We start from the raw sequence: 27,915 nt of genomic DNA, 5'->3' as shown, positions 1-27,915 counted from the left end.
GCACGTTCCTTGAATGGGCGGCGCGCAGAAGAGAGCAGCGGGGGGCTATGGTCCATTACCTAGACGATTTTTTATTTACTGGCAAGGATGGGTCCGATGACTGTTCAAGTGCAATGTCTGCCTTTCAGCAATTGATGGGAGAGATGGGGGTTCCCTTAGAGCCTGGGAAGACAGAGGGTCCATGTAGGGTTTTAACATTCCTTGGCATTGAGATTGACACTGTTAAGGGGACTTGCAGGTTACAGGAGGATAAAGTCAAAGGCCTAAACGCTGAGATTATGAATAATTTGTCGAAGGACAGGACCACCCTGGAAAAGATGCAGCAACTCCTGGGGAAGCTGAATTTTGCGGCCAAAGTCATCCCAGCAGGGAGGGTCTTTGCACGAAGGCTGGCCAGGGCAACAACTGGTGTGGCTCAGAAGCAACACCACATTAGATTAAGGGCTGCCCTCAAAGAGGACTTAAAGATGTGGTGCAGATTCTTAGATAGCTTCAATGGGGTTCAGATGTGGCGAACCCCGTGGGAAACGAGCGCCGAGCTACAGATGTTTTCGGATGCTGCAGGAAGCGAAGGTTTCGGTGTGATCCTAGGGCCTGAGTGGTGTGCTCAGAAGTGGCTGCAGCAGTGGCACAAGAAGGGCAGAACAAAAAACATAATGGTCCTAGAGATGTTCCCCATAGTTGTCGCATTGTTGTTATCGCCTACGATTCTGGCCAACAAGAGGGTACGTTTTTGGTCCGACAACAATGCGGTAGTACAAGCCATTAACTTACAGTCTGCTTCTTGCCCAGCAATGTTGAGCTTGCTCAGAAAACTAGTGGAAGTGTGTTTATATCATAACATTGAATTTAGGGCATGACATGTGCCGGGCACTGCAAATGTTGCTGCTGATGCTCTTTCTCGCTTTCAGTGGTCCAGGTTCCGGAATGCCCACCCGGAGGGCAAGCTGGAGGGAGCACAGTTCAAAAAGGAATGGTGACAGTTGGTGGTGTGGACAGGGCACTCGCAGAGTTGAGTGAGCGCTCACTCACGCCCGGAGTAAGATGCAGATACCAGCAAGGTTATGGTAAGTTCAAGAGTGCGATTTCTTATCTACAGTGCGAAAAACAGACCGCGGAGGAACAGGTACGCACTTTTGTGGTTTGGGCACACTCAGAAGGAATGTCAAAGAGTTGGGCGGCGTCGCATCTGGCGGCGGTTGCCTTCCACTCCAAATTGGAGGGGAGATGATCCCACAATGGGGTTTTTGGTGCGCTCGGCATTGAAAGGCTGGGCCCGTTCGGAGCCAAGGTCTGAGGATGTGCCCAAACTAATTGACTTTGGGTTATTGGTGAGGCTGTTGGCCACATTACCTAGCATATGCTTTAGTGAATACAAAACGGCGCTATTCAGGTTGGCGTTCGTATGGGCCTTTTTTGGGGCCTTTAGGTTTAGTGAGCTAGTTTCTGCATCCAAGAAAGACACATCTGGGAGGGCCATTGCTTTGGGTGATGTATCCCTGTTCCACAAGGACTCAGGTGAAGGGGTCAGTATATGGTTGAGGAAAAGCAAGACGGATCAGCAGGGAAAAGGTTTTCACATATGCCTACATGGGGCCCCCCTGGCGGATTGCTGCCCTGTGCACCTTTTCAAGAGGTTTATACAAATAAGAGCTACAAGCGCTGGCCCCCTGCTAAGCCACGCCGACACTTCCCCCCTCTCTGTATTTCAATTTCGCAAGGTGCTGACAATGGCCTTGAAGGCCTTGGGAATTCAGGGGGAGGGATGGTCCACCCATAGTTTCAGGATAGGCGCAGCTACCACTGCCTTTCAGCAGGGCATGTCTCCACGGGCAATCATGAAGGTGGGGGGGTGGGAGTCGGGCCGTTATCGATTGTATGTCCGCCCCCAGCATAATGCGTCCCCTGAATAATACTAGATACAGAGGGCACTCAAGGGCGGGGCGGAGTAGTGTGGGTGTTGGATCCGGGTGGATCAAAGAATTTATGGTATGGTATGTTTTTTCCCCTTAGATGATGCAGTATGGCTGATCGGCCACTCATTTGTGACACGCGCTGAAAAAAGGGCCAGGCAATGGACGATCGGCCACAACCTGGGTTTCAAGGGTACCGAGTGTGTGTGGCTGGGCACTCCTGGCATGAGGTGGCATTCCTTGCTGCCGGCAATTCACTGGCAACTCCAGTGGCGGCGGGCACCAAGGTGGTTATTGATTCATTTGGGGGGCAGCGATCTGGCCAAGTTGGGTCGCGGACGCTTGCTCGCACAAATACAGGTTACTTTGCGTATAATGGCGCACGAGTTGCCAGGCACAGAAATATTCTGGTCAGAAGTCGTGCAAAGGCAAGTATGGAGAGACGCCATTTCTGTAGCCTGCATGGAGAAATCCAGAAAGCGCCTCAACAGAAGTGTTGCGAAATTCACCAAGGCAGAGGGCCTGGGGTACGTAGGGCACTGCTGTTTGAGCTCCTTGCCTTCCCATTTTGAAGTGGATGGGGTCCACCTATCTGATAAAGGCAACAATGTTTTCCTAACGGCTTTATTGGGCAAGCTAAAGAGGGCAGGTTGCAGATGAATTCAATGGTGAGTATGGTAAGCTGTAATTTCTAGTAAATTTGAAGGAGAAGCAAGGTCCTAGGGTTTGGGGGCATTGATGGCAGCGTCAGCCACCATCAAAGCGTGGCGGAGTATCGGGGCGGTCCTAGCCAATGAGGTACTTCACGCTGCAGCTGCAGCGGCTCGGGATTGGCCGGGCTCGAGCCGATCCCTCGACGGGCACTGACTCCCTTCCTTAGGGCTTTAGGCCAACAATCATCCTGGTCAGTGCCCCTGATTCCTGCTGGCTGTGCCAGTGTAGCTGGAATAACCAGCAGTTTTGTCAGTTTGGCCAGTGGCTAAAGTGGTGTCATGGTTCACCCGTATCTGACTGTTTGTAATGTGGCTGGGACCGTCCCAAGTTGTCTTGCTCCAAAATAAACTGTGACCTTGTGTTTTTCCAAAGAACTTTAATACAGTTGTCTGTGTATTCATTTATTCATTTCATTGTGTTATGATAATGACCTAAGGAGGTGGGGGTGTCCAATGGGGATCTCCCCGCTAAGAGGCTGACCGGCCCCCGCAGGGGGCGCTAGAGGGACAGCCTACATAGCAGCCTGTCCCTTCTGGCCACCCCCTTCCGGTCGCTGGTCAGGCCTCTCTCCTCTTCCTCTCCTCCTCTGAAGGGGAAGAGGCGTTCCCAGGGGGACCTGGCTTCCGGTCAGGTCCCCCTGCGGACACTTATAAGGGCGGGAGCTGCTGGCCATCAGTCTCTTTGCCCAGCAGCTCCCGCCCAGTGTGAATTGACACCCACCCACCCACGCCTGAGAATATAATGCTGAGGTTAAACAGGTTAAAGATTGGTAAGTTTTAAAACTGGAGTAATACGTGCAGACCGGTGGTAGGAGTAGGGTGACGCTTTCGCATCATCAATAGAATTAGTAGAGTGCCATAGTAGAAGTATTGATAAAATAAGTTAGTGTGTTGTTTGAGTTGTTCCTAATATTTTCGTTTCTTGCTACAGGCGGAGTATCGGGGCGGTCCTAGCCAATGAGGTACTTCACGCTGCAGCTGCAGCGGCTCGGGATTGGCCGGGCTCGAGCCGATCCCTCGACGGGCACTGACTCCCTTACTTAGGGCTTTAGGCCAACAATCATCCTGGTCAGTGCCCCTGATTCCTGCTGGCTGTGCCAGTGTAGCTGGAATAACCAGCAGTTTTGTCAGTTTGGCCAGTGGTTAAAGTGGTGACATGGTTCACCCGTATCTGACTGTTTGTAATGTGGCTGGGACCGTCCCAAGTTGTCTTGCTCCAAAATAAACTGTGACCTTGTGTTTTTCCAAAGAACTTTAATACAGTTGTCTGTGTATTCATTTATTCATTTCATTGTGTTATGATAATGACCTAAGGAGGTGGGGGTGTCCAATGGGGATCTCCCCGCTATGCCTGTAAAATTCCTGTTTGAAAGCAGGCGCAGGCATCGTGTATTACACGCAGCCCGCGCTGTCTTTTAAACGCCTTAACAGAAGGATCTGGTGCCCGGTTGTTAATGCGTTTAAAAGACAGCGCGGGTTGCGTGCATTACGCAAGACCCCCTCTGGCTTTTAAAACGCATTAATAACGGGACCCCCGAGCTGTCTGTTAATGCAGTTTAAAAGGCAGAACGGGACTGGTGTATTACACGTTGCCCGCTCTGCCTTTTAAACTGCATTAACAACGGGTAACCCGCTGTTAATACTTTTTTTTTTAAGTTGGTGCTGGGCTCGTGTATTGCACGCAGCCCGTTCTGGTTTTTAAACTGCATTAGCAGATGGTTCGGATCACTCGATCCGTTCCATCTGTTAATACAATTACAAGCCAGCGCGGGCTGCGTGCAATATCCGAGGCTCGTTCTGGTTTTTAAAATTTATTAGCAGACGGTTCGGATCGAGTGATCCGACCCGTCTACTAATACATTTTAAAAGCCAGAACGGTACTCGTGTAATACACAATGACCGCTCTGACTTTGTGCCCAGTGTGTACATGGGCTCCTCAATGCCCACACGGTCATCGTGTAATACACGATGACCGTGTGTGCATTGAGGAGCACATGTACGTCTTTACTGGGAAGCAAGTTTGCAATCATGAATGTGGCAAAACATTCAAATCCTTAAGTGGTTGACCATTAAAGGCCTAGATGCGGCACATCTCTATATCTGGATACGGAATGACTGAAAAAAGTTATGTCTACAGTGTCAAAATGTGTGTAATGCACTAGTAATTCATGCCCTTTATTGACCAGTGGTGTAGCCATGTATGGCATATGCAGTATGGCCGGACAGAAGCTTATTTATCTATATCTTGTTTTTAATAGATGAATATGCGGCCTGGGATGACATCTTGGAGGAGGCTTGCATCAATTCTGAATCACTTATCGACCTCTTGGCAGAATATGGAATTACTACGACAAATACGTCGGGTGGGTACTTAATACATCGAATACTCGTAACTGATATCAATCTCTATAATAATTTAATTTTTGGGCAATGTCAGGAGCTGTTAATCTTTAATAATGTAACCTTGGGTATTACTATCTCTTTTTATAATTGGGGATTCATATATGTTCTTTATAAGGCTTTATTAATATGTAAGATGTTTAACTATATTATGATTTGTAGTTATGATTTTACAATAACATATGTTGTTTCTTTAATTTTTTTTTTCTTTTTTTTTTTAGCGGTAATCCATGACCGCACCGATATTTATGCAGGACCTGCGGATGTCGTTTCTGCTGCTGGGCGAGAGACCCCAGGTATTGCAGCAGGTAATTGTTGCTGGCACTTTAGATATGTTCATTAAAGGTGAAACCCTGTAAAGCATGTATGTTTTTTTTATAGGAACCCTGCGGTTTTCCACAAGCTGAGTCTTTAGTGTAAAAGATGATTATGTATTTGAAACATATGTCTGCTATGCGACGATTTGATGTAGAACCTGGTGGTAACTGTTTTCTTCGGTTTTTATTCCAGATACCCCTATTGTAGGGCCAATGTCATCACGACCCTCCTCAGAGCCCCAGACCGCTGGACCATCAGCATCTGATGCCAACCCAGGGACCCATGCCAGATACCCAACACCTGTGGCGAACCCGTCATTAAAAAGGAAGCACCCTGGCTGGGGTACAGAATGTTAGTATGCTTAAAGCATCACTGAGAACCCCTCTTTTTTTCCATAGCAGGCGTCGTTAATATTTCAGCGTGTCTTTGTAACACCCCATAACGGACCGATCATGTTATTCTAGAGTGCCACGCAGGCCTCATTTTCCATTTTCTACCAACCAGTTTCTTTTAATATTTTAATGGGGTTCGTAAACCTTGAGGCTTACCCACGCAATGTCCCGTAAAGTATTACTTGGGGCCTCATTACGACCCAGGCGGTAAGGGGTTTACGGCAGCGTAAACAGCGCCGACCCTTACTGCCTGATTCCGAGGTCCCTTAGCGCCATGGAGCTAAGGGACCTTGTTGTTAATTACGCCACCGTAATTTACGGTGGCGTAATTAACGCCTTCCCCACTCCCATTATGCCCTATGGGGCAAAAATGGGAATGGGGAAGGGTAAATGGGGATTGGGGACTTACCGCCCCGCCAACCTCAGAATGGGGCGGTAAGTCCGCCAACCACCATAGCGTAAACGTAGTTTACGCCATGGTGGTAAAGGTACGACCCAGGCGGTAACTTACCGCCTGGGTCGTAATGAGGCCCTTGGTCTTTAATATAACACTAAAACTGTTTTTTCTTTTATTTTAGGGGTGTGCGCTGCTTCTGAGAAAGAAGTTATAGCGCAGCCGTGCTTTGTGACCCCAACAGCTCGAACCCCTCCAGTTGCAGGTCAGCCACCCACATAGCTGTTGCATAAAGCCGCTATTTGTAATGATGTGTTAGATGGGGCAGTAAAGCTCCTTTTAAATAAAAAGCGGGGCTTATCGCTTAACAGGGGGTGGGTGTCTCAAGGGGTTGCAAACAAGTTCATTTTAACTAAAAAGAGGGGCTTATCGCTTAAAAGGGGGCGGGTGTCTCAAGGGGTTGCAAACGTTGTAGTACCCATTAACCCCCAAGGTATTATTGTTCCCAACAATCATATACCTCAGCCTATTGAATCACTCATACATGTAGCATATGTGAATGCTGTATCTCCCCAGGAGACACAGACAGGGGGTGTGCTTACACACCAGGTCCGGGGCTCCTGGTAGTGGGCTCCAAAAAACCTTTTAGACAGAGGGGTGGTTAGCCCCCGTCTGTGGACCCCCAGCTGTGGTTTGAGCCCGCCCCCTCATTTGTACTCCTCTACGATCCCCAACCGCATAGTCTATGATAGTCACCCACAGGGGTCTCTCGTTTGGGGTGAGATCACTCCGCCTCCTGTGTACTCCCCAACAATCCCCACCCGCATAGGCTCTGGTCATCAGCTCCTGTGGCCCCCCGGCTGTGTAGATATAACATCACCCCAGGCATACACACCTACGGTCCCCAACACTGCGAGCTCTATTAGTACTTCTGAAGCTATAGAAGGTGTGGGTGTCCAACCTAACACCTTGGCCGTCCTAGAGGCGGCGCCTATTATAATAATTTCAGATTCACCCATAAAAATAGGGTCTCAAAACGGCAAATATGCAGCTGTCATCCGTGAAACAGGCTATCCCCCGAAACCCCTTGATCTGTCCTACAGGGGGCCCAACGGTGTAAACCAACAACGACGTACACCCGTTATTTATTGTATAGATTGTAATATACAGCCCTTAAACACTCCAGCGCCTGTGAATCTCAATACAGCCAACGGTTTTGTAAATATCCGTGCTTCTAAAAAGGGTCACGTTGTAAAACAGTTATTTCGGCCCCCCGGTTTTAAAAAACTGCGAAAGGAAAAACACTTATCAGGCCCACATAACAGCTCTAGATTATGAAGCGAGGCCTGGCGCTTGAGACACCTGTTTGGTAAAAAAGATCGAGTCGACATGCGTAAGTGTGTGTCTAAGGCCAAACACGCCCTTTTTGCTAGGGATTCTAAAAACCGGGTGAACACTGTAGCTAATAAAATGATGAAAAAGAACACACCACCAACTCTTAAAAACAAACTTGAAAATAAATGGGCGCTACAAAAGGATGTACAGCCCCGGCCTGGTTTTGCAGAATCCCCAGAGCCTTTAAGATTAGGGGTGGACCCCGGGCTGGGTACAGCAGCGCCCTGCTTAAATGCTGCGCCAGAGAAACCGCGGCCAGTGTTGGAAAACACAAACCCTCTTAAAAAACGAGGGCCCGCTTTAAAAGATCTACCGGCACGTCGCTTAAAATGGCTTCAAACCCTCAGGCAGAGGAAAATGTTTCTCAAACGCCTGAGAAAAGCTAAAATGATAATCATGCAGCGTGCCCTTAAAGATTTAGAGGCGCAACCTCAAAAAACACCCCCTCAGGATGAAACTGACACGGTTTTCTTGCAGAGTATGGGCACATACCAGTGAGATCTACCAAAGGTTCGAAGCATTGAACACTATGAGGTGTTCCCCTTCATAAATCTGGATAGGTTAAGATCAACCAGTCAAGGTCTCTTAATGATCACAGAAACTACTGAAAGGCTCATCTCTCAGATTCTTGAAACGGTTGAGCCTAACGACTTTGTCCAGATATGCCTAGACAGCACTGTTTTAAACAGGCCTCTTTTCACCAGGCGGTCGTTTTGTCAGACCTTTGATGTTTTGCAGTTTCTAGAAAACATTGGAAAACTGCTACAAAGTAAGGCGGAACTGGTCGTAACCGAGCCCTTGAGACTCGTGTCGGTGGTTGTCAGGGCTAGAGAGGGCGGTGTGTACAGACCCCTGAAGAAAAAACTTTACAGTATGGTGGTTTCCAAGAAGAAACGCTGGCTCTTGGATTTTAATTACGGGGACCTGAACATATGTATGGCTGCAAACATTATAGGCCTGCTAGAGCCTAGAACCGTTATGGATGGATACATTCAGGCAAGAGCTATGGAGGTTCACAGCGTATTGGGTATACCACCTGATGTTATGGTTGGCTTTAATGATCTGCGTTTATTTGAGGAACACTTCGGCGTGCCTATTAAAATCCTGTATAATGAGGACAGGGTTTGGAAATACTTCCCGGCAGGTGACAATGTGAATAAGAACACTATATATATTTTATACCATGAGCAGCACTATTATGGAATCTTAAACCTTCATAGTTTCCTAGCGGCTCGCAATTTATGCCCGCATTGCTGTCACATATACAGCAATAAGACCGCTCACCGATGCCACTTACACTGCAACATGTGTCAGAGAGACGGTTGCGTGGTGACCAGTGAATCAGGTTTTAAATGTCCCGGGTGTAAAACATTTGCCCGGTCCAAAGACTGTCTTCAACAACACGTTGAGAAGGCGTCTCAAGGTACAGTCGTATGTCATCTTAAAACAGACTGCAGTTCCTGGGGCCGTTTTATAAAGGCCAATCATGATTGTAAGGGTCGGATATGTCCCCGCTGTGATGTAGAAGTGATCTCCTTGGATGAACATCAGTGGTATATGTGTCAGGAATGGCACTCTGTCAAGAGTGGCACAGGGTACCCAAGTAGGGTTTGGGTGGCTGTGTTGAGGTAAGGTAGCAGATAAGCACACACAGCAGGAAGTTCAACAAGAAAGAAGAGTAGGAAACAGTAGCTGTGAGCCTAAAGGGGCAAAAGATACAAAGGTACAAACAAACTGGATTCCCTCTTGGGGTGTATGTTGAAATGGGAAAGAGTGTTCCATGAACCTTGGGAAACTCCAGCCTTCTGCACAGATTGCTATAACAGAGGCCCATGCTGTATGCTCATGGCTGGGAACAACAGCAGTGGGTGTCTGTAACACTGAAAACGCGACAAAGGAAGGGGCAGAGGTTGCCTGCCGGAAACCAACAGGCAAGCTCTGTACAAAGAAATTACATAAGACACATGAGAAGACAAGAACAGAAATATTCAGCGAAAAGGAAGTCAATGAGCAATCTAGCAGAAGGAAATGAAGGAAAGGCAGTTAGACTGAAATAGATAACTTAAGGTGGAGTACAGAGGACTCAAGGAGGAGAACAAGGGAGCAGCAGTCAGGAAAACAGAAGGGCTGCAAAGTAGGAAGCAGGTCTGCAGTCAAGAGTGGCACTAGGTGCAGGCAAACTGTATTGGACTGCGGAGGACTGTAGTAGGCTGAAAGGCAGGGAGTCCAGAAGAACAGGACAGAGAGAGATTAGTAGTAGGTGACAGACAGAAAGCCCAAAATAATAGGGCCGCTAGGTAGGGAGCCCAGAGGAGCAGGGCTGTAGGCAGCAAAGAGGTGCAGGCTGCAAGGTAGGGAGCCCAGAGAACAAGGGCTTGGAGACAGCAGAAGGTTGCAAGCTGCAATGTAGGGAGCCCAGAGTACTAGGGCTGTAGGCAGCCGGAGTGAGGCAGGCTGCAGGGCAGGGAGCCCAGAGGACAAGGACGGTAGGCAGCCGGAGTGAGGCAGGCTGCAGGGCAGGGAGCCCAGAGGACAAGGATTGTAGGCAGCCGGAGAGAGGCAGGCTGCAAGGCGGGCAGCAGAGGACTAGGACTGTAGGCAGCCGGAGTGAAGCAGGCTGCAGAGCAGGGAGCCCAGAGGACAGGGACGGTACGCAGCCAGAGTGAGGCAGGCTGCAAGGCGGGCTGCAGAGGACTAGGACTGTAGGCAGCCGGAGTGAGGTAGCCTGCAGGGCAGGAAGCCCAGAGGACAAGGACTGTAGGCAGCCGGAGTGAGGCAGGCTGCAGGGCAAGGAGCTCAGAGGAGCAGGGCAGCAAGGAGTGAGCCCAGAGGAGCAGGGCTGCTGACTGTAGAGGGCTGCAGAGGACTGTAATAGGCTGCAAGGCAGGAAGCCCAGAGGACAAGGGCTGTAGGTAGAAGGCAGAGGAGCGTGATCGCTGCAAGGCAGGGAGCCCGGAAAGGGCACTGGAACAAAACAGGATAATGCAGCAACAGAAACAGCATACAAAGTAAAGGGTCAAGGCAAACAGGAGCGGGGAAAACTCCAGATGCAAGACACTGTGCTCCTGCAGGCAGCTGCTTATATACAGCCCTGCCCTGTTCTGAGGCAGGCTAATTGACAGCACCTGTAGCAGCACACCTGAAGACAATCTGCCTCCTCCCTCTCTGGTCCTGAGCAGGTGGAAGCAGCACTGGCCGCTAGGGCTTCTGGGGATTGTGGTCCCAATAATGATGAATGACAATAGCCAGGAATTGAGGACTGCAGCCAGGCGCATTATGGTAAATGTATTTAATTGAATAAAATAAGAAAGAACCAAAGTTGAGAAAATGGAAATAAAAGACCAAGGCATGAAAAGGAGTTGTTCAAGGAGTATAAGGAGGATAAATGAGTACCAAGTAGTCCATGATGGTTGCCAATGCGTGCGCCAATGGCGCAGGCATGACAGTATGCCCCTCTCCATGCCCCTCTCCAGGACCCCTGAAGACTCACCAACAAGAAGAGCACGTCTAAGGCCTGTCACACCGCGAGAGAGTCTTATACCAAAAAGGCACATCATGAAGCACCAAAAACTGTTTAATGCTGCAAGGTGAGAGTCTTGAAGGGAGGAAACATTACCAATGTTTCGAACCTTTGAGGTATAATTCAGAAAAGACAACTTCTTAGGGACCAAAAACCCAACAGTGCGTTCATGAACTGAGGAACTGTGGAGATGTGCTGCAGACACCATGGCATATATTGCTTTGGAAGCAGTGGTCTTCCTTAGGACTGGCAATGGTAAAGTGCTGAAAGGTGGAACCAGAGATTCAACTGAATTGGTTGCTCTAGGACGGTCGTCCAAATAGTCAGAAGCAGCAATGGCAACATGAAGATTTGTGACAGAGACTTCAGGAGTAACACATTTTGCAGGAACACCATGAGTTGCAGGAAGATCAGGAATGGCATTAGGAAGTTCAGATGCTGTAACAGCTGGAAGTATAGGTGTCAGAGGAGCACCAGCCGACAGGGACGCAACTGAGACTGATGGTGTCGTGACTGGTAGTTTAGGTGCTGCAGAGGCACCAACAGGATCTACCGGAGCTGTAGCCTTAATAGGAGAACTTTTAACTGGCTTTGCAACAGGTACTGTCCTTGCAGGCAGAGAGGAAGGGGGTGCTTCGACTGCAGTAGGAGTGATCTGAGATGAGGCATCAGTAGCAGATTCAGGAGTACTAGCAGGGGGAGCAGCAGAGATAGTGCTAGCAGATCTTGTAACAAGTAGCATGGTGGATGTAGGACCAGGAAAGGGTAAGCCTTCCGAAGGCTGGCCTGCAAAGTCTTGTGTGCCCAAGTTGATACATGGATCTGGGGTATTGACAGTAGGCAAAGTTGGATTCCAGAGAGGTACTGGGTATGTTTCAGGATCTGACTCCTGATCAGGAGTGCCAATGTTCATAGAAGCAGAATACATCTCAGATCTGGTCACTTCAGTAGAGGCTGTAAGTGGGAGTAAAGGACTGACTTCAAGGGCAAGAATGGAACAATCCTTTGACTCAGCGGAATGTCCAGTCAGATGATTACACTTGATATTTGGTGTAATGGCCGTGTGAGCGATCTGGCCCACTGGAGGAGTCCGTTCTTCACTATCTGAATGACAGCCTGTGTTACTGTGGCTAGTAAGTGAATGAGCGGTGTCAAGCTTTAACTGGTATGTATATGCCAAGTTCAGGTCTTCCAACTGCTCTGTATAAGTCTGTATCCTCTTCTGTGTTACCAGTACAGGCCTTAATCTGTTAAACTCTAAAGACAGAATGTCGGGTGTTGGACATAGTGTCAGATGGTCTGGTAAATTGTGTCCCTTAGCTAGATTCTTATAATGCAGATAGACAAATTCATCATAGAGGTCTTCGGTTTGTCTTTTAACGCTTAAGAGTTGTTCTTGTAACAGGTATGCTCCATTAGCCTGTTCTACAGCTTCAGAATCTGGTGCAGCAGAAAATTCGGGTGTTGCAATAGGAAGACTGACCTTAGAGTTATCATGGTTAGTAGTTACCGGGGAAGCATTAAGACAACCGATGGTCAGTATTGGTCTTTTGTGCCCAGGACCAGCTGCACTAACCTCAGGATACTGAATGCCTTGTCCGGTTAAATGAGTGTTTACAGCAGTCAGGGGAGGTTGTGTAGCTTGCCAAGCTGATCTTGAGCATATCATTTTGGCAACAGCGTACTCTGGTTGAGAGTCTGCCACAATGAGTGCAATATCCTTGGCTGTAGCAGTGTTACAACATTGGTCCTGAGACCGATTAGCCTGGGATAAAGGAATACAAGGTTCGTGTACCGGCTGAATGTCGAATGTAGTGTCAGAAGAAATGCCGGAAACCGCATGAGTGTTTTCCACTGGTTGGACTAACAAAATCTGCAGGAATTCATTTTCTTGCTGTAGCTCTTCTATAGATAGAGACTGCGGATCACAGTTGCAAATGTCATTGTAGTTACACATGGAAGGGTCAGCAGGCCAGTGAGTGTAGTACTGTGCTTGTAAACCTTTGTTTACTAGGGTGAGTCTGTCTTTTAAACTATGGTTTTTGTTTGCAGTCCTTAAGAAAACTTTAGATTTTTGCAGAGGTTTCTTGAACCGAAAAGAAAGCATCTTTGGTCTGTGTGTGCCCTTCCTGCCTATGGAACAAGAATCTTTTTGGTCTTGCATTCTGTCAGGAATGGCACTCTGTCAAGAGTGGCACAGGGTAGCCAAGTAGAGTTTGGGTGGCTGTGCTGAGGTAAGGTAGCAGATAAGCACACACAGCAGGAAGTTCAACAAGAAAGAAGAGTAGGAAACAGTAGCTGTGAGCCTAAAGGCGCAAAAGATACAAAGGTACAAACAAACTGGATTCCCTCTTGGGGTGTATGCTGAAATGGGAAAGAGTGTTCCATGAACCTTGGGAAACTCCAGCCTTCTGCACAGATTGCTATAACAGAGGCCCACGCTGTATGCTCATGGCTGGGAACAACAACAGTGGGTGTCTGTAACGCTGAAAACGCGACAAAGGAAGGGGCAGAGGTTGCCTGCCGGAAACCAACAGGCAAGCTCTGTACAAAGGGATTACATAAGACACATGAGAAGACAAGAACAGAAATATCCAGCGAAAAGGAAGTCAATGAGCAATCTAGAAGAAGGAAATGAAGGAAAGGCAGTTAGACTGAAATAGATAACTTAGGTGGAGTACAGAGGACTCAAGGAAGAGAACAAGGAGCAGCAGTCAGGAAACCAGAAGGCTGCAAAGTAGGAAGCAGGTCTGCAGTCAAGAGTGGCACTAGGTGCAGGCAAACTGTATTGGACTGCGGAGGACTTTAGTAGGCTGAAAGGCAGGGAGTCCAGAAGAACAGGACAGAGAGAGATTAGTAGTAGCTGACAGACAGAGAGCCCAAAAGAATAGGGCCGCTGGGTAGGGAGCCCAGAGGAGCAGGGCTGTAGGCAGCGAAGAGGTGCTGGCTGCAAGGTAGGGAGCCCAGAGAACAAGGGCTTGAAGACAGCAGAAGGTTGCAAGCTGCAATGTAGGGAGCCCAGAGGACAAGGGCTGTAGGCAGCCGGAGTGAGGCAGGCTGCAGGGCAGGGAGCCCAGAGGACAAGGACGGTAGGCAGCCGGAGTGAGTCAGGCTGCAGGGCAGGGAGCCCAGAGGTCAAGGATTGTAGGCAGCCAGAGAGAGGCAGGCTGCAAGGCGGGCAGCAGAGGACCAGGACTGTAGGCAGCCGGAGTGAAGCAGGCTGCAGGGCAGGGAGCCCAGAGGACAAGGACTGTAGGCAGCAGGAGTGAGGCAGGCTGCAGGGCAAGGAGCCCAGAGGAGCAGGGCAGCAAGGAGTGAGCCCAGAGGAGCAGGGCCGCTGACTGTAGAGGGCTGCAGAGGACTGTAATAGGCTGCAAGGCAGGAAGCCCAGAGGACAAGGGCTGTAGGTAGAAGGCAGAGGAGCGTGATCGGCTGCAAGGCAGGGAGCCCGTAAAGGGCACTGGAACAAAACAGGATAATGCAGCAACAGGAACTGCATACAAAGTAAAGGGTCAAGGGAAACAGAAGTGGGGAGAACTCAAGATGCAAGACACTGTGCTCCTGCAGGCAGCTGCTTATATACAGCCCTGCCCTGTTCTGAGGCAGGCTAATTGACAGCACCTGTAGCAGCACACCTGAAGACAATCTGCCTCCTCCGTCTCTGGTCCTGAGCAGGTGGAAGCAGCACTGGCCGCTAGGGCTTCTGGAGATTGTGGTACCAATAACGATGAATGAGAATAGCCAGGAATTGAGGACTGCAGCCAGGTGCATTATGGTAAATGTAGTTAACTGAATAAAATAAGAAAGAACCAAAGTTGAGCAAATGGAAATAAAAGACCAAGGCATGAAAAGGAGTTGTTCAAGGAGTATTAATAGGATAAATGAGTACCAAGTAGTCCATGATGGTTGCCAATGCGTGCGCCAGCGGCGCAGGCATGACAATATGACACACCCAAAAGAAATAGCCCAAACCGAGAATTACATAATCTTTGATATGGAGTGCATGCAAGAGACCGGCATACACATACCCAACTATATCTATGCCAAGCATCTCACTCGTGACGCCAGCTGGTCATTCACAGGAATTGACTGTGTCAGCCGCTTCATTACCACATTTCTGACAAAAAAATTTGAGGGGTATAGCTTTTTCGCACACAACAGTCAGGGCTACGATGGCTTCTTCATAATACAACCACTGATTAAAGAGAGAGTCGACGTCAAGCTGATAACTCAGGGTGCAAAGTTGAAACTCCTTGCTGTGCCAGACCTTAACATCCGCTTTATCAACAGTTTGAATTTTCTGCCCATGAAATTAAGCAAACTGCCTAAGGCTTTTGGTTTCCCTGGGTCCAAAGGGTATTTCCCCCATTTCTTTAATACGGTACATAATCAGAATTATATGGGAGCCATCCCCCCTATGGAGTGTTATGGGTCAGAATACATGATGCCTGATGACAAGGAGGCGTTTCTTAAATGATATACGGAGGCCCGAACACAGGTCGTGAAGACGTCAATATTTTGAGAAGAGTCTGCAACAGTTTTCGAGAAGGCATCATAGACATGACCCGACAGAGCCACACTATGGATGATCCTGGAAACCCAGAGATGAAGATACATTTTGTTACATATGTAGATCCCTTTACATTAATCACCCTGGCTAGCATGTGTATGCATATATACAAGCAACTGTTTCTAAAGTCTGAAACAATAGCCCTCATACACCCAGACATGTACCATGTCCGCCAGAAACGTTTTTCCACACCCTCCATCCAGTGGCTAATGTATATGTCTGAACACATCAAGACACCTCTAAAGCATGCCCTGCGGGGAGGAGAGAAAATGATCGGCCCCTATTTTCTAGATGGCTATGCTTCTTTAAACTGTGTGCAGATGGCCTATGAGTTTAACGGGTGTTTTTATCACGGGTGTCCACAATGTTATAAGAAAGATGACTATAACACCCTGACGGCATGTACGTATGATCATCTTTACAGGAGAACTCTTTTAAAAAATAATTTTCTTGAGACCAGGGGTCTGCGCGTTATTACGCTTTGGGAGCATGAGTGGACCGAAATGTTGAAAAAAGATTCCGATTTAAAGATTTTTCTCAAGCATAAGAATTTACCGGAACCCCTAGGACCGCGTGATGTTCTTTTTGGAGGTAGGACTAATGCCATCAAGCTCTACCACGAAACAGCCCCTGGTGAGAAGATACACTACTTAGACTTCACCAGCCTCTACCCCTTTATCAATCATTCAAAACCCTATCCTTTAGGACACCCACGGATCATCTATGAAAATTTTGGGGATATTAAGCAGTATTTTGGACTGATCAAATGCCGGGTGTACCCCCCCAAAAAGCTTTATTTTCCGGTCCTCCCTCAGAGGATTTCTGGTAAGCTCATGTTCCCATTGTGCATGGCTTGTGCAGAGTCAAAACAGACTCAAAAATGCACACATAGCGATGAGGAACGCTCGATCACGGGTACCTGGTGTACCGTCGAGTTAGAAGTAGCCTTGCAGAAAGGGTACCGTTTCGGGAAGATTCATGAAATATGGCACTTTGAGAACATTACGATAGAACTCTTTTGCGAGTACATTTGTATGTTCCTGTGGAGAAAACAAGAATCTTCAGGATACCCCGAGGGTTGCGATGACCCCGCAGCCCGCCAGAAGTACATAAATGACTATTACACACATGAGGGTATCCGTTGAAGACCAGACTTCATCGAGAATAACCCTTCCAGACAGCAGCTAGCCAAGCTGTGCTTAAATTCCGTATGGGGTAAATTGGCTCAGAGAACAAATTTACCAAACACCTCTATTATAACCGACCCTGACAAGTTGACAGCCTATCTTTTTGACGCAGGTTATGACATTTCAAGTCTGCAGTTTATAGATGAGGAAACGGCATGCCTCTGTTGGAAATACGCTGAGGAGTACCCTACGTGTTCCAACAATATAAACATATTCATCGCCTGTTTCACAACCGCTCATGCCCGTCTGGAACTTTATAAAGCCATGGATGCTCTCCAGGAGAGGTGTCTGTACCACGACACTGATTCAGTCATTTTTGTTAGTGCCCCCGGCCAGGAGAATCCCCCACTGGGTGATTATCTGGGTAATCTAACAAGTGAATTAGCTCCTGGTGAGCACATTATAGAGTTTGTTTCTGCAGGGCCCAAAACATATTCCTATCGCACATCCTCAGGGGCGGTCTGTATGAAAGTAAAAGGCATCACTTTGAACGTCAGCAACAGCTTGAAGATCAATTTTGACAGTTTGAAAGAGCTGGTGCGTGAGTACACTTTAGAAAACACCATCAAATCTATTGTGGTGCAACAGCCATCCATAGTGCAGGAGAAAAAACGCTGGAAGATCAGCACCCAGACATTTCAGAAGACTTTGAGGGTGGTGTTTGATAAAAGGGTGCTCACAGGCGACTACAAAACATTACCCTACGGTTACTGAAAAGGAAGCATCGCGTATGATGGACACGCGGCTTCAACACCCTTTTTCATGCGTGCTAGCGAGTCCTTCCAGCTGCGGTAAAAGTTATTTTATTGAACATCTCCTAGAAAATGCCTGCACCACCATGTCGGCCCCACCTGATAATGTCATCTGGTTTTATTCATGCTGGCAGAACTTGTATAACGAACTGGCCTCTAAAATACTGCATCTGAAGTTTGTGGAGGGGTTACCAGAGACTCTGAATGATGATCGGTTGCTACCACCAAACCTTGTTAATATGATTATCGTAGATGATCTCATGATGGAGGGCGGTCAGAGCTCCGAGTTGGAAAAGACTTTTACTCAATACTCACATATAAGGAACCTTAGTATCTGCTACATTGTACAGAATTTATTCTACAAGGGCAAAGGCAACCGCTCGATAACTCTAAATGCCAGTTATATCATTCTGTTTAAGAACCCCAGAGATAAACAACAACTCTCGGTTCTAGCACGCCAGATGTATCTGGATAACAGCCGATTTTTCATGGATGCCTTTGGTGGATTTAAAGAAAAAACACCTTAGAGGACTACCGATTGCGCACAGGTATTTTCCATCCGGATTTACCAGTCGTCTACATACAGAAGCCCTCTAGAAAAACCCGGTGAGGTGCAAAGCAGACCTCATTAGTACCAGCGACCGACCATCATGACGGCACATATACGTCGGAACTATGCTCTCCTTAAAATGCTTGTAATGGCACCGCCCCAGCAACGCAGGGCCATTCTGTGCTCGGCTTCTGATGATCTAGTATCGGCTATAGCCGAGATTGCCTTCAATACTGTCAGGGGGAACGTACCGCTATCCGGCTGTCAACTAGGTGTCTTAAAAAAGAAGGAGCTAATACTCAAGAAACTGGGTAACAAGCGGGCATCCATAAAAGTTAAAAGAAAACTTTTAAAACAATCCAGAGGTTTCATAGGAGCGCTCCTAGGCCTTGCATTGCCTTTGATCACTAGACTTCTAGGGGGCGGTTAATGGAGCACAGTCAGAAGATGTATCTGGTTGACAAGCGTCAGCTGGATGGGCTGAGCACCCATAACCGGGAAGAGCCTGATATTCGAAAATCAGCAACCCTCCGGATCGATTCTGAAATGCAAGATGTCCTACGCAGGCATGATTTATCAGACTATGACAAAGCTACCCTCTATTCATCTATTCTCCAGAAATACTTAACACATTTTAGACAAGCCGACAGTGAGAAGAACAAACTAATATTGTATATGCCCCCAGAAGAGTCCACGAGTCTCGGCAACACAAATCCCGGACACCCCGTTTCTGATCCCCTGGTCTCTGAAATCCTGAATACCATTAACCCCCGTTATCGTAAGAATGCAGAATTATTGTTGAACAAGATGACCGGTGAGCAGGGGCTGGTACCCTGGAACGCAGAGGGGTAGTTTGTATATAAAGGCACTCCTGCCAAAGGTTCAAATGTCCATGATTTAGTTTGCAGCATTACCAACACGCAGGCCTTTGGAAGACACAAAAAGCATAGAGACTGGGATCTGTTCATGCAATCTGCTGTGGACTTAAACATTCCTGCCACTTTAGTGGGAAACATGGGGCATCGCGAGCTGCTTGAGACATTGAAATACACTGGTGTTAAAACTACGCCCGAGGATGTTGAGTCCCTAGATATTTCCATAAAGAGAAGAAGAAAGAAAAATAAACCCAAACGCGATTCCTGGTTTAGTGTGTAACTGTGTTTTCTCTTAATTTTAAGAACAGTTTTTTTAACCTTTGTCATATGTATATGTATATGCTTTATGTATCTGTTTTTTATAAGTATACGCACACGTGTTGATTAAATAAATGCACTGTTTGTAATAAAATACGTGTTTATGTAAATGTCTTTATATCTATACCCACTACAGCCTGTATAAACAAAGGTTCTGTTTGTAATAAAAGAACATTATTATTTATACCAACCACATGTTTTGCGTATAATTATTTCAAGCATGTCTAGTACAACATTTTGTTTGTTTAAAAAATAAATAAAAATAAAATAAAAAATATTAAACATGACACAAGTAAGAAGGAGACGGTTGTTTAAAAGTACAAGATGTTTTTATTTAGCAGTGTACACATATCTACTGATTATTAACGCACTTACATTTCTGGCAGAAACTAAATACATTTACAGGTGGCCAACGATATTTACGTTTGGTCACAAAATCCGTCACCATCCGATCATTTTGCCTGAGATCTAGAGAATAGGTTTGCATAACAGCCCGCAGTGCCTGTTTCTCAGACATTCTCGATGCAAAGTAGCAAGCATGCTGCCCACATGTCACGGCTTCAGAATGCTGCACCTGGGCTCTATTATAATGTACTATGGGTGCTATATGTTTAACATAGTCGAATAGATCGCCGTCATATATAGGGTGGCTTGGGAAACACCCCAGACTATCAAAAACAGTTATTGCAGCAGTGTCTATAAATATAGCTATCCAATGTGTTCCTCCTTGATGCAGGGGATCGGTGTTCACAACAAAGCTGATGGGCAGTTCCCCCGGTATACCCCGTGGAATGTTATCACATGAATACACGCCTCGAAATGTTTTCACAGCATGTTTGTCTTTACGCAGGAAACGCATGATCTGGTAGGTATCCATTACATATCGTACAGCACCTGTCGCTGGTTGTTGAGTTCTATGGCAGAGTCGAATAGGGCCATAATAATGAGATTCACAGTACTTGGTAAATTTGCAGCAAACCGGACCTCAAGTCGTAAATTACCATTCATAATCAGATTATAATGTCCTGATGATGCATTATCGGGTCTCAAATCAAAAGCCAGCAAGGTGTAGCCACCATCATAGTCGTCACGTGGTATCACAAATCCTTTATCGCGCATGTGCTTGCCGCTGATGGAGACTAGTCCCAGATACTCCCTAATTGTATTTTTCTGTTGAAAACTAGGGCTATAGGCTTTGGCGGGGATGACGACCCCATCCTTAAAAAGGGCGGCGTAGTTAATGTTGTAATGTTTAAAATTAAAAGGATTGCTTGCGTAATCCCCTGAAAAAGCGTTGTTATCCACAAAGCCAATAACAATTATTTTAGGTAGCTGGCCCAAGAATAAGTTATCTTGACTGGCGACACGGCTGCCCGCTGGTACACTGAAGATTTTCAAGGAGGTCCTCTCCACAGGCTATTTCAAGTTAGATACTTGTAGAGCGCCAGCATGTGCGAGTCTGACCGTCGGCGACACATTGACCCTTTTAATGAATAAACTTGCTGATACTATTACCAGTTTGTAGGCTTCTGCATCATCACTGTTCAGACAGAAAGTGTCTTTATTTCGAGAGAGTTTAATTTTCAGATCAACACCATTCACCATCAGCTTCTCCTGGAAAAACAGATCCGAGTGTAGATGCCCTAGTAAATCAAATTTTCTGCTACCTGTCGCATATGCTGATCTCTTTATAAAACCCTTGTTGTTTCCATTTAGAGCATAATCCTCCATATGCCCCGCCGTGTTCTTATAAAAAAGCCCCGCAGTCAGTTGGGTGTCCAAAGTGTCATTGCTGTAGTTCAGAATGCTTTCTATATACGCTCTATAGGCATACATATTGTCGCTATGTGTAATCATGCGATCACCTAGATTTATGTCCACCTGGTTGAAAAGGGTGGCCACCGGATAGGCAATCGTGGCCACCTTCGCCGCTGCACCGATAGCCGTCCCATCCTCTTTTGTTATTCTGCAGGTTAGGTAGAGTAAGGTGTAATTCAAATCCAGGTACGTCTACATTGAGCTCGATATGTAAAACTCGATGGGGGCTAATGGTGATAGTGCCGCTAAGGGCGCAACTTCCATGAAAAAACTGTTTTCGATGCTCGTCTGTGTCGGGGGCACGACAAACAGATCTAGTTCCGATTTCACACATTCCCCCGAGGCACAGTGGATAAAGGCCATCTTTTAGAAAATATTGATGCCGGGTCTGTTTTTATTTCGCTTGACCCGTCTGTTCTTTGACGTGCGTTTTCTCTTCTGAGCGGCTTTGATTGTTGTTCTTCGTTTTTTATGCAGCTTCGGAGGACCCCGCCAGCACGAAGCTCGCCTTTTTCTTTTTGCAGGGCTTTTACCCACGTAAACCAGACCAGAGCCCTCTTGTGCTGGTTGGTTGAAAAGATTTGCGATGGATGTTGTTGCAGTAGACACCACATCCTTAGCAATGTTTGTAGCATCTGTTTTCATATGCGGCTTGGCTAATTCAAACCCTTTGCGCAGGAAGGGCATGGCTCTCCGAAAAAGACTTCTGAAAATACTTCCTAGCCCCTCACCATACATCACAGGCGCACCTTGGAAATAGGGTTGATTTGCATAACCGACCTGTCTGCGGTAATAATCCCTATAAGCGTGGGGCTCCCCGTAATTCTTCATGATCACCATGTTCTAATTGTCTCTCTCGCATCTAGGGCGCACATGTAGTTTCACCAGGACCTTCCCGTATTTAAATGAGACCAGATCCCCCTGATCGTCCCTTATCTGGATGTTGATGGTGTCAAAATAACACTTAGAAACAGGAATATAATCAGGCTTCATGTATTGTATATTAACAATGCCGTTATTTTCACCCTTGACTTGTGCGGTCTGCATCAGGGGTGCGTATGAGTCACCAACCCTTTGGTATTCTACTATATCGCTGTAGATCATGAAGTTGTAAAATCCACCATCAATATCTGCACGTGTTTTGTCTGTATTTTTAGTATTATTTTTTATATGCTGAATGTTCCCCAACACCATCGAAAGTTTCCCGCTACATATAAACTCCACGGTAAGATCGGGTGATCTTACAAATAATTTACGGCGTGAGTTATTTAGAAACAGATGTATATCTCCATAGTGCTCAAGACTCGCGATTGATTTGTTGATAGTATCTAGCAGCGCCTGTATTGTGGGGTAGAAGCCGTGAGGAAACCCACGTTTATCAATTCAGCAGGTTCTCCACGTCTGATGGTATACCAGGAATCTCTTTTGTCCAGGGTGTCCCAGGTATGGGGGTACTGAATCTCCATCAACCCCACTTCCCACAGACCTTGTAAATTAACGGGTTTAGCCATCTTAACAGAATAATCCGATATTTTGTTTTTGGGGAATATATCTAAAGAGGTGTTACTGGGCAAGGTGATATAAAAGCCAGTGTTTTCCATCTTCTTCTTCTCAGGGAGCGTCTCTGTTTTTTAGATCCTCTAGAGAGGACGCATTGACCCAACTGTTGAATTTCTCAGGCCATCCCTGCCATTTTACCAGGTGCTGTTTCTTAGACCCCTTACCTTTACTCTGAATAATTTTCTCAACCCTATAAAGACGCTGGGGATCATCGATCACCTTTTGTAACTCCTCTGTGTAGAAATTACCGCTTACAACTTCACCAGCATAATCATTCAGCTGATATATGTATACCCCCTCTTTCACGGATGCTTTTGCCACTATGAAAATTTCGTCGGTAAAGGACTGTTGGTAGCCTTTTGTAAAGACACCTTTTAACTTGGATACTCGGACGTGGTCCCCTACGCGGAAGGATGCTTTCTTGATCTTCTCTGATATCCGGCCAGCATACAGGTTTTGCCATGCTGATAATGAGTTTTCAGAGTTTACAGCCCGGGAGGCATTTTAATAGACCGGTGGTAGCTGTCATTATACACATCGATATCAGTCTGTAATATATCCACATAGCGTTGTGTATTATAGGCTGTGAAATATCTCCATAGTTTAGATATCAGGGTTCTATTAAAACGTTCAACAACATCCGCTTTAACTTCCGTGTGGGTTATAAAATGATGCACGCCGTGGTCCTTTAGAAGGTTTTGCAGGGGCCTATTCAGAAATTCCTTACCGGCATCAGTTTGTAATTTTACAGGTACGCGGCCCTTGCTGAAATATGTTTGAAGGCTGCAGCCACTCTTGAACCAGTCTTATCCCGCAAGGCCTCTGCAAATGCATATTTTGATAAAACATCTATCACCGTCAGAATGTACCGTGCACCACCGTTCTGCTTTTCAAGGTTAGAAACATCTGCCAGGTCTGCCTGCCACTGTGTACCTTCTGACGCGACAATGGTCATTCTTCTTTTAAAACGTTTTCTAGCATTTTTATGGAGGGTATATGTCTCCTGGCCAGATAGCCATGTCTTAACAGCTCCTCGCGTGATGGCGTGTTTATCATGCTGTCATTTTCGATAAAGCGCATCAACACCCCCATAATTCCCAACACACACCACATTTATCATGATAGCTATCATGCAATCTTGAACGCGTGTTGTTAGCCATTGATGCACTACAAAAAAATAAGCAGACACAGGGTTGGTGTATGACGTTTTATTTTATTTTTCTTTATATTGTTTGATATACATGTACGGGGTGTCGAACAGCTACCACCCCTGATATTTTATTGGACGCATCATATAACAAGCTATACACATCAATGTGGTTACCCCGCCTGTAACTCTGTAGACACTAGACACTTGTAGCATTTAATAGTTCGGATAGTTCAGAGGCCTGTAAAACACAACCTTTAAGGCGTAGGAATCTTGCATACATTTCAGCCACGTAGTGCTTCAAAACGGTTCTAGGACCCAGGTATAAAGAACCCAAGTTGTATCGGAATACAGAACCGTATTCATCACACGCCGACATCTTGATGGTGTACAGATTACACTCTCACAAATCCGTGCATCTTGAAGTCTCGGTACATAAAAATGCCACAGCCGGTGTGGGCTGTTTACCGCCATACTAGCCATCCGCATAGCGTATAAAAGTTTTTCCCCACACATACGTACATGCATCAGGTGGCGCTCCATGCGTCCAGTTTTTCCTCCAGGAACGTTACCCTAGAAACAACGGTACACATATAAGGAGCAGTATTATTGTGTTTTCATCTTTTTAAAAAACAAGCTTTTGCGGTACCGGACACCTCTGTGGGTTACTCCTCAGCCTGCACAGGTTAGAAAAGTCTCTCTGCATTAAACGGGTTATATGGTTTCTAAAAATCACGGGTCCTGCCAAGCGTAAAGATTTCATTTTTTTCTCAGGCTTGCGACACGTTTGAATTTCCAAGATTGTTTTTGTTAGCAGACCCCCCACACTCGCATTTACACGCATACCCATGGTTTTATAAAAACTTTTAAGCATCTGATAAACGTTATATGACTTCAACATCTGACATATCGCCCGTATATTGCTACAGATTGATAATTCGGGAGTAAACAATCATGAGCATCCTGTTGCGGGTATCCGTATTTATGCCCTTCACACCAACGGTAATAGTCCCGCTTGAAACACATTTTCACAACAGCAGCCGCAAACGCTTGAGCCGTTACAGTCTCCAAAAGGGTTATATTATCATCTTCTTCCTCATCAGAACTTTCAAAACATTTCAAAGTTTCGTTTTTATTACACTTATCACCGTCTGGGAATGCTGAACTTTCGATCCTTTTTGAACAGCAATTATGGACAGCGTTAAACGAGTTGTTCAGACCCACAGCTCCGTTATGGTTATCTGGCGTTTTCTGCAATTCAAAAAAGAAAGAAGTTTAGCTCTTGAGCATGTGTTTTCACAGGATTTTTCACACACACACACACACACACACACACACACACACACACACACACACACACACACACACATCATCATACTTCATTACTTACCATGGCACACGTTTCAGAACCTACATCTTCCAGCATAGAGGAGCTAGTAACGTCCATGAACAGCTTGTCTTCATCGGATGGTGTGTCCAACGGCGGGGTCATCGCGGCCTCTGGAAACAGTTGCTCTAAAACATTGAGATCCTCATACGGGGCCTCCTTAAGAGCCTTAACATCCTCATCCATATCCACGTAGTCTGCATCGGTGTAGGAGTCATCTACACCAGAGTCGATGACCCCCGGCGGTTTCCCACTCCCAAGATTCAACATATCAAAATGCTCACATATTGTATCCATAGCCGCTGCGCCATCAGGGTCCCCATCGACGGATAGCGCCGGTGCCGGCGGACTTTCAGGGCTGTAGTATTTTTGAAGGGTTTTCAAATCCTCAGCAGCTGTATTGTCCTTAGAGTATTAGCTGTAGCGCTTCATAATTCCTGGTATTGAGGTCTTTTGAGTTTTCGTTTTTTTCCAGGGCTTCAGGAGCGGCTTGTACATCCCCCAAGACTCATCTGTATATATACACCCTACACGCCACACCCCCTAAAGATGGCCGCCACTCAAACATCAGCTCCACACTTGCGGTTCTTTGCGGGGGCATCTGGAAGAAGCCCCCCTTGCAACGCTAGGGACTCCAACCCTTGGGGGGCCTTCCTGCTAGCCCCCATGATGTCACATCCGGTGGGACACCCCTGCTAAGGACCTAGGGCCTAAATAACACACCTACATCACTTCCGGGACAGGATTTTGCCCAGGCAGAACTTCCGAGGGAAGCCAGAGGGGTACACACACCAGATATGACGTCATAGGAACCGGATGTCCCACCCTAAAGGGGCGTGGAAACCTGTCAAGGCTAGTTTGATGAGGAAAGGTATCATGCTTTACTACTGCCCTTTCTAAACAGACTGCAAGGGTCAGTGAAGGATATATGTCCTGTCCCCTACCTAGGGAACATTGTCTTTCAAACGACACTACAAGCATTTACTGTTACATTGTTAAGACTTCGTCCTGGACATCAGGGATGTAACTTCCCAACTTAAAATAGACATTCAATGAGTCGAGGAGTAACAAGAATACAATGTTACAAATCTGCAGCTTTCCAGATGAAAACTGTTTCAAACAACAGAGTTACAGAAGCATCATCCCCCGACCGAATGTGTCCATGCCAAGAATGCAGACTGGCAACATAACCCCATGGCAACATTTGAACTGGACCCTCTTTTGAACTGGATGGACAGGAACAGTTGCTAAAGACACCTGGAGATATAACCACTCATATGAGGGCCAGTCTGACATAGAGTTAGAGAGAGAGAGGGGCACGGGAGGAAGAGAGAGAGAGAGAGAAAGAGAGAGAGATAGAGAGAGAGAGAGAGAGAGAGAGAGACAGAGACAGAGACAGAGAGAGAAAGCCACATTGTTCTTGCATTTGTCTGTTGGGGGCATCCCCGGTTTACATGTTGGGTTGAGGGCATCCGTGGTTTGCATGTTGAGTTGTCACCAACTGTGTATTTTTCCCTAATAAAGTATTTGGTTGGTCATGCCATCCTTCTTGTTCCCAGCCTGCTGTTTGTTTGACAGCTACAGCAACCCCCTTACTGTTGGAACAGGGGATGCAAAATATGGAATATGGTTCATGTTTGAGAACCCTAATTGATTGGATTTAGATCTGAGCATCACCATTCCTCACCAAGTATGAGAATTCCTTGATAGAAGTTCTGGACATGCCGGGGCCCATAACTTTACCATGGTTCATTAGCCTTCAAATATGTACAGCATTGATGTGCTTGCCACACTTGGTTAGTCGTCATAAGATGTGAAGAGGTTGGGGCATAGTTGGCATGAATTATCAATTGTTTTTTAAACTTTCTATGATCAGATTGACCTATTGTCGACCAAAACCCGGCACCTCAGGATTAGGTCAGGTATTTACCCATTGCTGTACATGAAAATGTGGTCAGGCAATAATACTGGCACATGTGATTATTGTAGAGAGAAAGGGGAAACACGTTCACACGTTTTACTCTTGTGCCCATTGTACCATTGCACTAGGAAACGGTGGCACAGACCGCTGCATGTACCAGCCGGTGTCAGACATGTACAATGAGCACTTTGTCTCTGCTAGCAGAGAACTGAGCTGCACGTGACCTTGGAAATGTCAAACTACTTACATGTTGCCTGAGCAACCAAGAGGAGGCAGCGACTGGTTGCTCATGAGTATTCTTCGATTTTCTTTAAAGCATAACTATTGAGCCCAGGAAACTGCAAGGACGAAAGGACGAATTTACTATTCCAGAAAGGCATACAGATGCACAAAAAGCTCGTGGACCCCACTGTAACAGCTCACTTCAAAGACACACATGGCTCATCACACAGTAGGGGTCATTTGCTTTTGTGTGGTAATGAAATGCAGAGGAACATTGATGCCAGCTGTCATTTCTGTGCAACGTTGATGTCGTTTTGTGACAGTGAACACCGTAAGCAGGGGAATCCGTGCAGACACAGGTTTCTGTGCTTACTATTCACAGAAAAAAATGTCAATTCTGCCCACCGCCTAGCTGCATTGTGAACTGCATATGGACGAGTCGCTATGGATTCTGTTTTCTTCAGGTTTAAAATTCAGGTCGAAAACAAGACGGATTCTAGCATCTCCACCCACATGACAACTCAATGCGGTTGTAACTGCCGCCAGATTGAAGGCCTGCAGCG

This window comes from Ambystoma mexicanum, chromosome 1p, assembly GCF_040938575.1.
Source record: "Ambystoma mexicanum isolate Mex_15411 chromosome 1p, UKY_AmexF1_1, whole genome shotgun sequence".
Classification (NCBI taxonomy): Eukaryota; Metazoa; Chordata; class Amphibia; order Caudata; family Ambystomatidae; genus Ambystoma; species Ambystoma mexicanum.
The sequence above is the reverse complement of the archived record's forward strand: the minus strand, read 5'-3'. Positions refer to the sequence as shown.